The 16,649-nt window shown below is 37.5% G+C and overlaps 2 non-coding genes across 2 annotated transcripts; both read left to right on the top strand.

The window, feature by feature from the left end:
* The first annotated feature begins 7,300 nt into the window (after positions 1–7,300).
* Positions 7,301–7,497, top strand: LOC128126473 (U2 spliceosomal RNA). The gene has a single exon (XR_008224470.1). It is a non-coding gene; the product is annotated as a U2 spliceosomal RNA (small nuclear RNA).
* A 7,376-nt stretch (positions 7,498–14,873) lies between these two features.
* LOC128126472 (U2 spliceosomal RNA) lies at positions 14,874–15,070 on the top strand. Its single transcript, XR_008224469.1, has one exon. It is a non-coding gene; the product is annotated as a U2 spliceosomal RNA (small nuclear RNA).
* The last annotated feature ends 1,579 nt before the right edge of the window (positions 15,071–16,649 follow it).

Genomic DNA, 16,649 nt, shown 5'->3' with positions numbered 1-16,649 from the left:
GTGTCTGATGTGAACCCACTCCCGTAAGTTTATAAAATCGTCTTCACACACCAATGTGGGAGCAGTCGCTAATATACACATACACAAACTTAAATATTTCATGTTACCAATTTCCAAGAGACTCAAAAATCTGTTGTTTTTAATGATATATTTTCATCAGGAGATGAAACAAAACAAGGTTATTTGTTGAATGAATATGACTCATCCCTGTGACAAAATGGACTTGTTTCAAATTATAAAAAAGTGGGAGTCCATTTGAGTGAGACTAGTTGGCAATATAGGCCTGAAGAGCCAAGACTTGTTATCCTTCCACTGTCGGAAGCGAGGAGTTGTCGCAGCTCTGTGAAGCCAGCCTAACGCATTGCCCCCTTCTCTAGGTTACACCCAAAGCCTTCGCTCAGGCCACTTGAAACAACTATCGACTTGGAACGGGCAAGTCAAATTACACACCACCAGACCCAACCTAACTCGACCAAATCATAATCCAACCCACTTTGATACCCCCACTTGGGTTACAGGCAAACGTTACAAAATGGACTTGTTTCAAATTATAAAAAAGTGGGAGTCCATTTGAGTGAGACTAGTTGGCAATATAGGCCTGAAGAGCCAAGACTTGTTATCCTTCCACTGTCTGGAAGCGAGGAGTTGTCGCAGCTCTGTGAAGCCAGCCTAACGCATTGCCCCCTTCTCTAGGTTCCAAGAGACCCAAAGCCTTCGCTCAGGCCACGTGAAACAACTATTGACTTGGAACGGGCAAGTCAAATTACACACCACCAGACCCAACCTAACTCGACCAAATCATAATCCAACCCACTTTGATACCCCCACTTGGGTTACAGGCAAACGTTACCAGGCCCAGTGATGAACAATCTACAAGATAGATTTATAAAATCGTCTTGGAATCCTTCACACACCAATGTGGGAGCAGTCACTAATATATACCTACACAAACTTAAATTTCCTTTTGATTAACAATTCCACCAACACATTGTAATTGGACTTCGCGTCATGTAAAACAAAACCATCTCCAACGACATCAAGGGATTTTGGTTCTTCGAAACCATCTGATGGTTTCTTTCTAGTCCAACTTATCATCAACTTGTATGACTATCCTGGTACCCCAAAAGCAGGATTGCAGTGGGAAAGACAATCAGTCTGAAGAGATGACGACAAAGGTCCGTCTTACTTATAAAAGCTTCGGGAAATGTTGTCCCATCAAAACATAACACCAACGCCAAATAGAAGCTTCCGCCCGCAATGTCGACACTACCGTGCAATCGATTTACTTTTTATGTAATCTTATTTAATGTTTATGTTATTGAAAATAATCATACTTCACACATCATACTTTTTGTTTAAACAATACAGAACATGACACAATTATATATGAGAAACCAGTCACTTCAACTTATATAGAACGGAATACGATATACCGTAAACACTAAACCTAGAATCTCATAGACTCCGACTTGCTTGATGCAACAATTACGGACCGATCGGCCGGAAATCTATAATTTGCGCCTTATCGGGGCATGTTTAACCCAAACCCTAATATCTACCTTAGGGTCTCTCGGTTTAAGATACAGGGGAATTGAAAACGCATCATTGACATGACGATTTGTTTGTAATTTTTCTTCGTAAGCGGTACCTATTTTAAAACGCAAACTTGTATTTAACATAACGAAATAAACCCCTAGTTAAAAGCATGTAACCATTTCTTAAATACAAATAACTTATTTGAAATGGATCATTGAAATGCTATATTATGGGGACATCTCGATAAACTGATTGCTTTGTATTAGCCATATTAAATATATAAGAAACGCTAGAACATATGTGATTTTATTTTTGGTAAGATTTTTTTTTTTTTTAGATTTTTCTTTGCAGGCACGCATCAACATACATGAAGAGAACCCGAGTTAGATCCCTAAGAACATTTCCAATCAACGACTAAGTTATTGAGATTGGATTTTTGAAATGTTATATTACGTGGACATCTAGATAAAATTAATTTTGTGGCTAAATTCTATTACATTATAGAAACTTTCTACATGAGACTCTCCCTTGGCCCGAACCTCCTGAAAATTCTAGCTCTTCCAGAGTGGTATCTCATTGATGTCTCGGACCCCCCTCCCCCGGAAGGAGGCCTTCTTCGCATTCCACCTAAGGGTTACAGGAAAAGCCCAAAGTCAATCATAGGGAACAGGAGGCCTTCTTTGCATTCCACCAAAGGTGTGAAGGAAAAGACCAAAGTCAATCATATGGAATAGGAAAAGTAAAGCTTTATAGGGTATTCTATCCATTTCTGTCCATGTGCAAGTAGAAGGGGTAGAAAGCATGCTCTTTTGGTACAACTCCTCTTTCTTCATTGAAACTAGCTAGCTATCTTTGAAGTCAAGTACTTAGCCGCAAAGGCAAGTCCATCACGGGCACTACCCGACTTATTTCGGTAATCCCATAGTTAATGGCTCATTTCACTCTTTTTATATAAGAAATACGTGGAGTCAATGGCTTCCTATCCTCCTAACCAAGTCGCTACATGGTCTATGTAACTGAGCTAACACGTATAGGAACTTATGTGATGTTATTTTTAGTATAAATGTTAAAAAGTGAAATATCAAACCGATACTGCAAAGCTCAAATATACTTTCAAAATACAACACCAACATTACATAAGTTTAAAAAATCAAAATCCTAGTTATTTTTCGATATAAGGGCATGAAATCAGGTGTTGGATGAAAATGAAAGATGAATACGCTTCAAAGTGGTAAACCACATACAATGTTAATTGTGAAACGTTTTGAAAAAAAAAAAATAGGGTTGACCTCTATATAGCGTTCTGGTGGGCGCCGGGGGGGGGGGGGGGGGGGGTCATTGTTAATGGATGTTTGCAAAGAAAATCAAATCAAACGAGAACCCTAATTTAAAAAAGGTGGGAGATTTGTCTTTCACGACATTTGATACAACTTTTTCAGGGGGATTTGGAGATGAAGGATCTATGGAAGATAGGTTAAAATATAGAGTGGTTGTAGATGTTTATATGTCAAGGAAGTTGTTAGGGATGAAGCTTTCTATTGCCAAATTTATAGATGTTGATAATAAGTAGTGTTTGATTCAAAACTTTTGCACCATATCGATTGGGAGATTTCTTTTATTTTCTTCGACTGCGAGGTTTATAAGGGAAGAGAAAATAATATGAGCCCACACAGATCAACCAAGACCACAAGTAAATTCAAATGGTAAGAAAACTCAATTTAGGAAGGAAATTCAAAATATTATGCCTCGATGTCAACAGGGAAGGGGAGACACATAGTCAACATGAACATATAATATTTTTTAGGAATAAAATATATGTAGATTGTGCTTGACTTATTGTGTATGGATCTTGGGTGTCTTCGGAATGTGAATCTCAATGAAATCTTGTATAATGTGTGTTGTGAAGAATGATTTAACGAAATTAAAGTTAACTGTATTGTGGGACGTGGGTGTGTATTGAATTTAAGTATCAAAATCCTTGCATTAAGTTCAAAAAATACGTAGAGAATACTGGTACTTTAGGAGATGAGGTTGTTAACAAATAACTTTTTGGTTGATGAAAGGATGGTGTGGCTTGAAATTGAGGGCCTTCCTTTTCGATGTGTGCTTGTACATCTGTTGCATTCAAGAAAATTGCAATTTCTTGGGATGAAGCTATGTTTATTGACAGGGATAAAAAATAAAGACACGTTTAAGGGGGGAGCATCTTTAAAAACCATCATAAAATCACAAAATAGAAGAGTTTGTTACGGTGGAAATTGAAGAGGTGAAGTATAAAGTGTGCGTGAAAGGGATTAGATGACAGATTCATAACATTTAAAAGAATATGGATGATATAAGCCAACAAGAAGAATACAGTAACTCGGTTAATGGCGATGATGTGAGTGGAAACGAGGAGGAGGATGTTTTTGTGGAGGCGGTTCAATATACACGGGTCAATCAAATCAAGTTGGAAAGATAAAGGTATACACGAGAGGGATGACATGTGTTTTGAGGGTGATAGTACTAATCCGAGCAAACAAATATCTATGGAAGACATGGCCACTGTGAAAGCATAACTAATGATAAGGAAAGATCAAAAAAGTCAAATAATGCCGATGAAGATGGAAGTTCGTCTTAATCCATGTCGAAACCACGAGGGTTTGATGGGGGTCGATTTCATTGTGTTGGTGTCGAGGGGTTCCGGAAGCAACCCACCGTCAAGGAACATGATTTTGATGTCGAGAATTCGTTGGATAAGCCGGTTTATTCATCCTCCTACGAAGCCACGTCAGAAAATCGAAAGGGTATGAATCATACATTCTTAAATTATCGAGTGAGAACACAACGGATAATTGAATATTCTTTCTCTTAAATATTAGTGGGATCGGGAGCAACGACAAACCGAATAAAGACATGAAGTTGTGTAGAACGCATATTGTTAAATTTTTTGGGATTCAAGGAACATGTATGGTCCGTTACACAATGGATAATTGAATATTCTTTCTCTTAAATATTAGTGGGATCGGGAGCAACGACAAACCGAATAAAGACATGAAGTTGTGTAGAACGCATATTGTTAAATTTTTTGGGATTCAAGAAACATGTATGGTCCGTTAGATCTTGTAAAATTATAGAGTATTTAGGGAAAGGGCCAATGGGTTATTACTATGCATTTGGGATCCTTCGGTGGTTGAAGTGAATAGATTTAATGGGAAGGAATAAATTATTATTGTCGAAGGGGAGTGGGTGTTTCCTAAGTTTTTCATGAATACACAATTTATACAAGTTTTCTATCAGATTCACATTCCGAGAGGGTAGGTTTGGTTTTTCCTCAAGATACGACAAATTCATTTAATGATTTCATTCATAAAAGAAGGGTTACTTGATAAGAAACATTCTATGGGTGGGTATGATTTTACCCAATTAGTGTTAGCGGTGAAAAATTAGCAAATTGGATAGATTTTCAGTTTTCAGGAATCTTGTAGATATTTCGGGTTTAATGTCACCATCGTTGGAGAAATCAATTCCATATTAGAGACACGTTTTTTTTTTTCAAACATGTGGTGGCAGCTTTCAACTTGTATAATTGTTGCATGAAATGGGATGATTTTGACGATGTGAGATTGATCAAGGAAAATGCCACTCCAAAAGTAATGGGGGATCGTTTGAATATTTTGAGAAAAATCATGATTACGAGAAATTGAAAACTTTAGATGTTATTAAAGAAGCTAAGATTAAACGAAGAATTTGAAGGGGACGGAAAAGCAAAGTACGTTGACAGTATTCTTAGTATTCTTAATAGAAGACACATGCAACTTATTATTCGTGGTACAAAAACAGTCAATTAGCAGCATGATCCGCAAATTGGTGAGAAGATTATTTTAGTAATAAATAAAATTTAACAGGTTCGAAGGCGAGAGTGTTCAAAAACATAGCACACGGTGTACAAATCTCGTGTCATATCAAGACGATTGTTCGGAAGTTCTGTGCACGATTGAGGAAATTAAAAGTGTTGTTTGGTCGTGCGAAGGGGATAAAGTTCCGGGTGCAAATGGCTTCTCGAACTATGATATTTTTGATGGTGTCACGGAGTTTCTTATTTAAGCTAATATTCCACATGGCTGTAATGGTTCTTTCATCACTCTAATTCCAAAGGTGGGTAGCTCATTGAAAGTTATACATTATCGACCACTTAGTTTGATTGTGTTGGGATACAAACTCATTGCTAAGTTGTTGGCTAATCGACGATTTAAGATAAAATCTTTCAAAGGTAAAAGTCGATAAACGAGGATGTTTGAAGTATGTTGCTACTTTAGATTTTTCGGCAAATATAAGTGTTGTGCCTATTTGGGTGTTGACAGTATCCGAGACTGAATTAAGTTTTAGAATCTAGAGTTTCTCCGGTAAGTGGAACTTAACGTACGAGTCTTGTACCTATTTAATCTCATCTTGTCATGTCTTATATTTATAACTATGGGTAATATTGATATGAGACGAAAAGCGATGCCGGGGGACCAAGTCATGAGCACGAAGAATTCTTATGATGACGTAGAGAACAAGATACGGATAGAATGAGAGGAGAAGATTGATGTGATGGATGAAATTTGGAATTTGAAGCAAAAGGGGGTTGATAGCAGTCAAGTTACTTCATCAATTACATCCACACGATCACTTTACAATTCCTTTATTTTAGAAGCTTGTTTTGAGTTTCGAGTCCCATTAATGGAGACCCACGGCTAGATATCGTACTACTTGAAAGTTGAAATGGACGGCTTAAATGATGCGGTGATGCTGTTAGAACATGGACTATAGCACCTTTATGTACATTCAACTGAAAAAATAAACATCACAGATGGTAAAACAAGAGCGGGCATTGAGTTTGGATTGTTGAAGATGGATTTTTCCGTTTCATCCATTAACTAAATTCGAATATAATGTTATTTATTGAGCGTTTTTTTATTCTAAATATATTTGTTCGGTAAAAGTCATCCCGTAAATGTTAGAATCGAATTGGAAGTGATTTTAGGTGAAGATGATGAAAAGAGCGGGACATGTTGGTTGAAAAAGCGGATAGCATCTTGGAAAGGAACAGCGAACAATTACGGGAAACATAATGTATGGTTGAATATTCAATACCTGAGAGCGGGATGACATAACGAAGAAAGGGTTGCCCGGAAAAATAATTTTTGTGAGGTTTTTAAACGAGTAAGAAATGTGTTGGATATGATTATAAATTTATATGGTTTGAAGATGTAATGTGATTTTTATCAGCAAAACAAGCTAAAAGGATTATGTTGATTAAAAACACATATTTTGATAGAATGGATTTTAAGAAGTCGGACTTATCTGAGAAGTTTGAGTTTGTCCATTAGCTGTTGTGTTTACTTAATAGATATGTGATAAAAACAAAATGGAGAAATTAAAGCAAAGCATAGTAGGTACATGAGTGGAAGGAGCCATTTGTAATCGAGCATGAAATGAAGTTGTGCTGTTTGTTGGCGTGGAGTGAATTTAAACTACAGAAAAATAAGAAAAGAAAAAGCAATGCAATCATAAACACATATGCATATGCAGTAGTACAGTGTAAGTTTGATTTGAATATATATAGAGAAAGTAAAGAAGTAAAAGAATAATACTCCATTGAAGTTGTTTTTGTTGGTGAAGGAAGGGAGCTGGCAGCGAAAGCGAAAGTGTCTGCATCCCAATTCCCACATCGGGTGAATGAAGGAAGCAGGCAAGAGGGAGGCGAGTACAAAAAGGGAAGCCCTGGAGGGGAATAAGCATACCTTTCTCGGCCTTTTGGCTAAGATCAAGTGTAGTATCTGTTCTTATCAGTTTAATATCTGATATGTGGGCCATCGGCCCACTCGATATTAATCTTATTTTTTATGGGGGAAGGCCCGTTACAGTAGCTTGCTGCTGGGGTTCTTCATGTGTCGCCTTGGTCTTACACTACAGCCAAGGCCCGGCGTACCCCTCCAATACTTAGTCCAATGTTTAAGAATAGCTTAAAGCTTTTATACTTGAAAAGTCTTAAAAATTTGAAACAAGTCTTTGCTGTGTCTGATGTGAACCCACTCCCGTAAGTTTATAAAATCGTCTTCACACACCAATGTGGGAGCAGTCGCTAATATACACATACACAAACTTAAATATTTCATGTTACCAATTTCCAAGAGACTCAAAAATCTGTTGTTTTTAATGATATATTTTCATCAGGAGATGAAACAAAACAAGGTTATTTGTTGAATGAATATGACTCATCCCTGTGACAAAATGGACTTGTTTCAAATTATAAAAAAGTGGGAGTCCATTTGAGTGAGACTAGTTGGCAATATAGGCCTGAAGAGCCAAGACTTGTTATCCTTCCACTGTCGGAAGCGAGGAGTTGTCGCAGCTCTGTGAAGCCAGCCTAACGCATTGCCCCCTTCTCTAGGTTACACCCAAAGCCTTCGCTCAGGCCACTTGAAACAACTATCGACTTGGAACGGGCAAGTCAAATTACACACCACCAGACCCAACCTAACTCGACCAAATCATAATCCAACCCACTTTGATACCCCCACTTGGGTTACAGGCAAACGTTACAAAATGGACTTGTTTCAAATTATAAAAAAGTGGGAGTCCATTTGAGTGAGACTAGTTGGCAATATAGGCCTGAAGAGCCAAGACTTGTTATCCTTCCACTGTCTGGAAGCGAGGAGTTGTCGCAGCTCTGTGAAGCCAGCCTAACGCATTGCCCCCTTCTCTAGGTTCCAAGAGACCCAAAGCCTTCGCTCAGGCCACGTGAAACAACTATTGACTTGGAACGGGCAAGTCAAATTACACACCACCAGACCCAACCTAACTCGACCAAATCATAATCCAACCCACTTTGATACCCCCACTTGGGTTACAGGCAAACGTTACCAGGCCCAGTGATGAACAATCTACAAGATAGATTTATAAAATCGTCTTGGAATCCTTCACACACCAATGTGGGAGCAGTCACTAATATATACCTACACAAACTTAAATTTCCTTTTGATTAACAATTCCACCAACACATTGTAATTGGACTTCGCGTCATGTAAAACAAAACCATCTCCAACGACATCAAGGGATTTTGGTTCTTCGAAACCATCTGATGGTTTCTTTCTAGTCCAACTTATCATCAACTTGTATGACTATCCTGGTACCCCAAAAGCAGGATTGCAGTGGGAAAGACAATCAGTCTGAAGAGATGACGACAAAGGTCCGTCTTACTTATAAAAGCTTCGGGAAATGTTGTCCCATCAAAACATAACACCAACGCCAAATAGAAGCTTCCGCCCGCAATGTCGACACTACCGTGCAATCGATTTACTTTTTATGTAATCTTATTTAATGTTTATGTTATTGAAAATAATCATACTTCACACATCATACTTTTTGTTTAAACAATACAGAACATGACACAATTATATATGAGAAACCAGTCACTTCAACTTATATAGAACGGAATACGATATACCGTAAACACTAAACCTAGAATCTCATAGACTCCGACTTGCTTGATGCAACAATTACGGACCGATCGGCCGGAAATCTATAATTTGCGCCTTATCGGGGCATGTTTAACCCAAACCCTAATATCTACCTTAGGGTCTCTCGGTTTAAGATACAGGGGAATTGAAAACGCATCATTGACATGACGATTTGTTTGTAATTTTTCTTCGTAAGCGGTACCTATTTTAAAACGCAAACTTGTATTTAACATAACGAAATAAACCCCTAGTTAAAAGCATGTAACCATTTCTTAAATACAAATAACTTATTTGAAATGGATCATTGAAATGCTATATTATGGGGACATCTCGATAAACTGATTGCTTTGTATTAGCCATATTAAATATATAAGAAACGCTAGAACATATGTGATTTTATTTTTGGTAAGATTTTTTTTTTTTTTAGATTTTTCTTTGCAGGCACGCATCAACATACATGAAGAGAACCCGAGTTAGATCCCTAAGAACATTTCCAATCAACGACTAAGTTATTGAGATTGGATTTTTGAAATGTTATATTACGTGGACATCTAGATAAAATTAATTTTGTGGCTAAATTCTATTACATTATAGAAACTTTCTACATGAGACTCTCCCTTGGCCCGAACCTCCTGAAAATTCTAGCTCTTCCAGAGTGGTATCTCATTGATGTCTCGGACCCCCCTCCCCCGGAAGGAGGCCTTCTTCGCATTCCACCTAAGGGTTACAGGAAAAGCCCAAAGTCAATCATAGGGAACAGGAGGCCTTCTTTGCATTCCACCAAAGGTGTGAAGGAAAAGACCAAAGTCAATCATATGGAATAGGAAAAGTAAAGCTTTATAGGGTATTCTATCCATTTCTGTCCATGTGCAAGTAGAAGGGGTAGAAAGCATGCTCTTTTGGTACAACTCCTCTTTCTTCATTGAAACTAGCTAGCTATCTTTGAAGTCAAGTACTTAGCCGCAAAGGCAAGTCCATCACGGGCACTACCCGACTTATTTCGGTAATCCCATAGTTAATGGCTCATTTCACTCTTTTTATATAAGAAATACGTGGAGTCAATGGCTTCCTATCCTCCTAACCAAGTCGCTACATGGTCTATGTAACTGAGCTAACACGTATAGGAACTTATGTGATGTTATTTTTAGTATAAATGTTAAAAAGTGAAATATCAAACCGATACTGCAAAGCTCAAATATACTTTCAAAATACAACACCAACATTACATAAGTTTAAAAAATCAAAATCCTAGTTATTTTTCGATATAAGGGCATGAAATCAGGTGTTGGATGAAAATGAAAGATGAATACGCTTCAAAGTGGTAAACCACATACAATGTTAATTGTGAAACGTTTTGAAAAAAAAAAAATAGGGTTGACCTCTATATAGCGTTCTGGTGGGCGCCGGGGGGGGGGGGGGGGTCATTGTTAATGGATGTTTGCAAAGAAAATCAAATCAAACGAGAACCCTAATTTAAAAAAGGTGGGAGATTTGTCTTTCACGACATTTGATACAACTTTTTCAGGGGGATTTGGAGATGAAGGATCTATGGAAGATAGGTTAAAATATAGAGTGGTTGTAGATGTTTATATGTCAAGGAAGTTGTTAGGGATGAAGCTTTCTATTGCCAAATTTATAGATGTTGATAATAAGTAGTGTTTGATTCAAAACTTTTGCACCATATCGATTGGGAGATTTCTTTTATTTTCTTCGACTGCGAGGTTTATAAGGGAAGAGAAAATAATATGAGCCCACACAGATCAACCAAGACCACAAGTAAATTCAAATGGTAAGAAAACTCAATTTAGGAAGGAAATTCAAAATATTATGCCTCGATGTCAACAGGGAAGGGGAGACACATAGTCAACATGAACATATAATATTTTTTAGGAATAAAATATATGTAGATTGTGCTTGACTTATTGTGTATGGATCTTGGGTGTCTTCGGAATGTGAATCTCAATGAAATCTTGTATAATGTGTGTTGTGAAGAATGATTTAACGAAATTAAAGTTAACTGTATTGTGGGACGTGGGTGTGTATTGAATTTAAGTATCAAAATCCTTGCATTAAGTTCAAAAAATACGTAGAGAATACTGGTACTTTAGGAGATGAGGTTGTTAACAAATAACTTTTTGGTTGATGAAAGGATGGTGTGGCTTGAAATTGAGGGCCTTCCTTTTCGATGTGTGCTTGTACATCTGTTGCATTCAAGAAAATTGCAATTTCTTGGGATGAAGCTATGTTTATTGACAGGGATAAAAAATAAAGACACGTTTAAGGGGGGAGCATCTTTAAAAACCATCATAAAATCACAAAATAGAAGAGTTTGTTACGGTGGAAATTGAAGAGGTGAAGTATAAAGTGTGCGTGAAAGGGATTAGATGACAGATTCATAACATTTAAAAGAATATGGATGATATAAGCCAACAAGAAGAATACAGTAACTCGGTTAATGGCGATGATGTGAGTGGAAACGAGGAGGAGGATGTTTTTGTGGAGGCAGTTCAATATACACGGGTCAATCAAATCAAGTTGGAAAGATAAAGGTATACACGAGAGGGATGACATGTGTTTTGAGGGTGATAGTACTAATCCGAGCAAACAAATATCTATGGAAGACATGGCCACTGTGAAAGCATAACTAATGATAAGGAAAGATCAAAAAAGTCAAATAATGCCGATGAAGATGGAAGTTCGTCTTAATCCATGTCGAAACCACGAGGGTTTGATGGGGGTCGATTTCATTGTGTTGGTGTCGAGGGGTTCCGGAAGCAACCCACCGTCAAGGAACATGATTTTGATGTCGAGAATTCGTTGGATAAGCCGGTTTATTCATCCTCCTACGAAGCCACGTCAGAAAATCGAAAGGGTATGAATCATACATTCTTAAATTATCGAGTGAGAACACAACGGATAATTGAATATTCTTTCTCTTAAATATTAGTGGGATCGGGAGCAACGACAAACCGAATAAAGACATGAAGTTGTGTAGAACGCATATTGTTAAATTTTTTGGGATTCAAGGAACATGTATGGTCCGTTACACAATGGATAATTGAATATTCTTTCTCTTAAATATTAGTGGGATCGGGAGCAACGACAAACCGAATAAAGACATGAAGTTGTGTAGAACGCATATTGTTAAATTTTTTGGGATTCAAGAAACATGTATGGTCCGTTAGATCTTGTAAAATTATAGAGTATTTAGGGAAAGGGCCAATGGGTTATTACTATGCATTTGGGATCCTTCGGTGGTTGAAGTGAATAGATTTAATGGGAAGGAATAAATTATTATTGTCGAAGGGGAGTGGGTGTTTCCTAAGTTTTTCATGAATACACAATTTATACAAGTTTTCTATCAGATTCACATTCCGAGAGGGTAGGTTTGGTTTTTCCTCAAGATACGACAAATTCATTTAATGATTTCATTCATAAAAGAAGGGTTACTTGATAAGAAACATTCTATGGGTGGGTATGATTTTACCCAATTAGTGTTAGCGGTGAAAAATTAGCAAATTGGATAGATTTTCAGTTTTCAGGAATCTTGTAGATATTTCGGGTTTAATGTCACCATCGTTGGAGAAATCAATTCCATATTAGAGACACGTTTTTTTTTTTCAAACATGTGGTGGCAGCTTTCAACTTGTATAATTGTTGCATGAAATGGGATGATTTTGACGATGTGAGATTGATCAAGGAAAATGCCACTCCAAAAGTAATGGGGGATCGTTTGAATATTTTGAGAAAAATCATGATTACGAGAAATTGAAAACTTTAGATGTTATTAAAGAAGCTAAGATTAAACGAAGAATTTGAAGGGGACGGAAAAGCAAAGTACGTTGACAGTATTCTTAGTATTCTTAATAGAAGACACATGCAACTTATTATTCGTGGTACAAAAACAGTCAATTAGCAGCATGATCCGCAAATTGGTGAGAAGATTATTTTAGTAATAAATAAAATTTAACAGGTTCGAAGGCGAGAGTGTTCAAAAACATAGCACACGGTGTACAAATCTCGTGTCATATCAAGACGATTGTTCGGAAGTTCTGTGCACGATTGAGGAAATTAAAAGTGTTGTTTGGTCGTGCGAAGGGGATAAAGTTCCGGGTGCAAATGGCTTCTCGAACTATGATATTTTTGATGGTGTCACGGAGTTTCTTATTTAAGCTAATATTCCACATGGCTGTAATGGTTCTTTCATCACTCTAATTCCAAAGGTGGGTAGCTCATTGAAAGTTATACATTATCGACCACTTAGTTTGATTGTGTTGGGATACAAACTCATTGCTAAGTTGTTGGCTAATCGACGATTTAAGATAAAATCTTTCAAAGGTAAAAGTCGATAAACGAGGATGTTTGAAGTATGTTGCTACTTTAGATTTTTCGGCAAATATAAGTGTTGTGCCTATTTGGGTGTTGACAGTATCCGAGACTGAATTAAGTTTTAGAATCTAGAGTTTCTCCGGTAAGTGGAACTTAACGTACGAGTCTTGTACCTATTTAATCTCATCTTGTCATGTCTTATATTTATAACTATGGGTAATATTGATATGAGACGAAAAGCGATGCCGGGGGACCAAGTCATGAGCACGAAGAATTCTTATGATGACGTAGAGAACAAGATACGGATAGAATGAGAGGAGAAGATTGATGTGATGGATGAAATTTGGAATTTGAAGCAAAAGGGGGTTGATAGCAGTCAAGTTACTTCATCAATTACATCCACACGATCACTTTACAATTCCTTTATTTTAGAAGCTTGTTTTGAGTTTCGAGTCCCATTAATGGAGACCCACGGCTAGATATCGTACTACTTGAAAGTTGAAATGGACGGCTTAAATGATGCGGTGATGCTGTTAGAACATGGACTATAGCACCTTTATGTACATTCAACTGAAAAAATAAACATCACAGATGGTAAAACAAGAGCGGGCATTGAGTTTGGATTGTTGAAGATGGATTTTTCCGTTTCATCCATTAACTAAATTCGAATATAATGTTATTTATTGAGCGTTTTTTTATTCTAAATATATTTGTTCGGTAAAAGTCATCCCGTAAATGTTAGAATCGAATTGGAAGTGATTTTAGGTGAAGATGATGAAAAGAGCGGGACATGTTGGTTGAAAAAGCGGATAGCATCTTGGAAAGGAACAGCGAACAATTACGGGAAACATAATGTATGGTTGAATATTCAATACCTGAGAGCGGGATGACATAACGAAGAAAGGGTTGCCCGGAAAAATAATTTTTGTGAGGTTTTTAAACGAGTAAGAAATGTGTTGGATATGATTATAAATTTATATGGTTTGAAGATGTAATGTGATTTTTATCAGCAAAACAAGCTAAAAGGATTATGTTGATTAAAAACACATATTTTGATAGAATGGATTTTAAGAAGTCGGACTTATCTGAGAAGTTTGAGTTTGTCCATTAGCTGTTGTGTTTACTTAATAGATATGTGATAAAAACAAAATGGAGAAATTAAAGCAAAGCATAGTAGGTACATGAGTGGAAGGAGCCATTTGTAATCGAGCATGAAATGAAGTTGTGCTGTTTGTTGGCGTGGAGTGAATTTAAACTACAGAAAAATAAGAAAAGAAAAAGCAATGCAATCATAAACACATATGCATATGCAGTAGTACAGTGTAAGTTTGATTTGAATATATATAGAGAAAGTAAAGAAGTAAAAGAATAATACTCCATTGAAGTTGTTTTTGTTGGTGAAGGAAGGGAGCTGGCAGCGAAAGCGAAAGTGTCTGCATCCCAATTCCCACATCGGGTGAATGAAGGAAGCAGGCAAGAGGGAGGCGAGTACAAAAAGGGAAGCCCTGGAGGGGAATAAGCATACCTTTCTCGGCCTTTTGGCTAAGATCAAGTGTAGTATCTGTTCTTATCAGTTTAATATCTGATATGTGGGCCATCGGCCCACTCGATATTAATCTTATTTTTTATGGGGGAAGGCCCGTTACAGTAGCTTGCTGCTGGGGTTCTTCATGTGTCGCCTTGGTCTTACACTACAGCCAAGGCCCGGCGTACCCCTCCAATACTTAGTCCAATGTTTAAGAATAGCTTAAAGCTTTTATACTTGAAAAGTCTTAAAAATTTGAAACAAGTCTTTGCTGTGTCTGATGTGAACCCACTCCCGTAAGTTTATAAAATCGTCTTCACACACCAATGTGGGAGCAGTCGCTAATATACACATACACAAACTTAAATATTTCATGTTACCAATTTCCAAGAGACTCAAAAATCTGTTGTTTTTAATGATATATTTTCATCAGGAGATGAAACAAAACAAGGTTATTTGTTGAATGAATATGACTCATCCCTGTGACAAAATGGACTTGTTTCAAATTATAAAAAAGTGGGAGTCCATTTGAGTGAGACTAGTTGGCAATATAGGCCTGAAGAGCCAAGACTTGTTATCCTTCCACTGTCGGAAGCGAGGAGTTGTCGCAGCTCTGTGAAGCCAGCCTAACGCATTGCCCCCTTCTCTAGGTTACACCCAAAGCCTTCGCTCAGGCCACTTGAAACAACTATCGACTTGGAACGGGCAAGTCAAATTACACACCACCAGACCCAACCTAACTCGACCAAATCATAATCCAACCCACTTTGATACCCCCACTTGGGTTACAGGCAAACGTTACAAAATGGACTTGTTTCAAATTATAAAAAAGTGGGAGTCCATTTGAGTGAGACTAGTTGGCAATATAGGCCTGAAGAGCCAAGACTTGTTATCCTTCCACTGTCTGGAAGCGAGGAGTTGTCGCAGCTCTGTGAAGCCAGCCTAACGCATTGCCCCCTTCTCTAGGTTCCAAGAGACCCAAAGCCTTCGCTCAGGCCACGTGAAACAACTATTGACTTGGAACGGGCAAGTCAAATTACACACCACCAGACCCAACCTAACTCGACCAAATCATAATCCAACCCACTTTGATACCCCCACTTGGGTTACAGGCAAACGTTACCAGGCCCAGTGATGAACAATCTACAAGATAGATTTATAAAATCGTCTTGGAATCCTTCACACACCAATGTGGGAGCAGTCACTAATATATACCTACACAAACTTAAATTTCCTTTTGATTAACAATTCCACCAACACATTGTAATTGGACTTCGCGTCATGTAAAACAAAACCATCTCCAACGACATCAAGGGATTTTGGTTCTTCGAAACCATCTGATGGTTTCTTTCTAGTCCAACTTATCATCAACTTGTATGACTATCCTGGTACCCCAAAAGCAGGATTGCAGTGGGAAAGACAATCAGTCTGAAGAGATGACGACAAAGGTCCGTCTTACTTATAAAAGCTTCGGGAAATGTTGTCCCATCAAAACATAACACCAACGCCAAATAGAAGCTTCCGCCCGCAATGTCGACACTACCGTGCAATCGATTTACTTTTTATGTAATCTTATTTAATGTTTATGTTATTGAAAATAATCATACTTCACACATCATACTTTTTGTTTAAACAATACAGAACATGACACAATTATATATGAGAAACCAGTCACTTCAACTTATATAGAACGGAATACGATATACCGTAAACACTAAACCTAGAATCTCATAGACTCCGACTTGCTTGATGCAACAATTACGGACCGATCG

Source organism: Lactuca sativa, chromosome 5, assembly GCF_002870075.4.
Source record: "Lactuca sativa cultivar Salinas chromosome 5, Lsat_Salinas_v11, whole genome shotgun sequence".
Taxonomy (NCBI): domain Eukaryota; kingdom Viridiplantae; phylum Streptophyta; class Magnoliopsida; order Asterales; family Asteraceae; genus Lactuca; species Lactuca sativa.
The sequence above is the reverse complement of the archived record's forward strand: the minus strand, read 5'-3'. Positions and strand labels throughout refer to the sequence as shown.